Source organism: Nanorana parkeri, unplaced genomic scaffold (genome assembly GCF_000935625.1).
Source record: "Nanorana parkeri isolate BGI_ZX_2015 unplaced genomic scaffold, ASM93562v1 scaffold3245, whole genome shotgun sequence".
Classification (NCBI taxonomy): Eukaryota; Metazoa; Chordata; class Amphibia; order Anura; family Dicroglossidae; genus Nanorana; species Nanorana parkeri.
This window is the reverse complement of record NW_017309513.1, coordinates 12,443-13,403: the sequence shown is the minus strand read 5'-3', so window position 1 is coordinate 13,403 and position 961 is coordinate 12,443.

The window sequence follows — 961 nt, the reverse complement described above, 5'->3', positions numbered from 1 at the left end:
ACAGTAGACATTGGTAGGTGTGTCTGTGGGCGGAGCTCCCTACCTGTGGACAGTAGACATTGGTAGGTGTGTCTGTGGGCGGAGCTCCCTACCTGTGGACAGTAGACATTGGTAGGTGTGTCTGTGGGCGGAGCTCCCTACCTGTGGACAGTAGACATTGGTAGGTGTGTCTGTGGGCGGAGCTCCCTACCTGTGGACAGTAGACATTGGTAGGTGTGTCTGTGGGCGGAGCTCCCTACCTGTGGACAGTAGACATTGGTAGGTGTGTCTGTGGGCGGAGCTCCCTACCTGTGGACAGTAGACATTGGTAGGTGTGTCTGTGGGCGGAGCTCCCTACCTGTGGACAGTAGACATTGGTAGGTGTGTCTGTGGGCGGAGCTCCCTACCTGTGGACAGTAGACATTGGTAGGTGTGTCTGTGGGCGGAGCTCCCTACCTGTGGACAGTAGACATTGGTAGGTGTGTCTGTGGGCGGAGCTCCCTACCTGTGGACAGTAGACATTGGTAGGTGTGTCTGTGGGCGGAGCTCCCTACCTGTGGACAGTAGACATTGGTAGGTGTGTCTGTGGGCGGAGCTCCCTACCTGTGGACAGTAGACATTGGTAGGTGTGTCTGTGGGCGGAGCTCCCTACCTGTGGACAGTAGACATTGGTAGGTGTGTCTGTGGGCGGAGCTCCCTACCTGTGGACAGTAGACATTGGTAGGCGTGTCTGTGGGCGGAGCTCCCTACCTGTGGACAGTAGACATTGGTAGGTGTGTCTGTGGGCGGAGCTCCCTACCTGTGGACAGTAGACATTGGTAGGTGTCCCTCATGACGCTCCTGTAGAGCTCCCGCTGGGTGGAGCTTAGACTCGTCCATTCATTGCGAGAGAAATAAACGGCGACCTCATCAAACGTGGGGACGGCCTGCAGGAGGAGAGAGCAAAGAGATTACACCCGGAGGAGGGGCGTTTCCTGGGCGG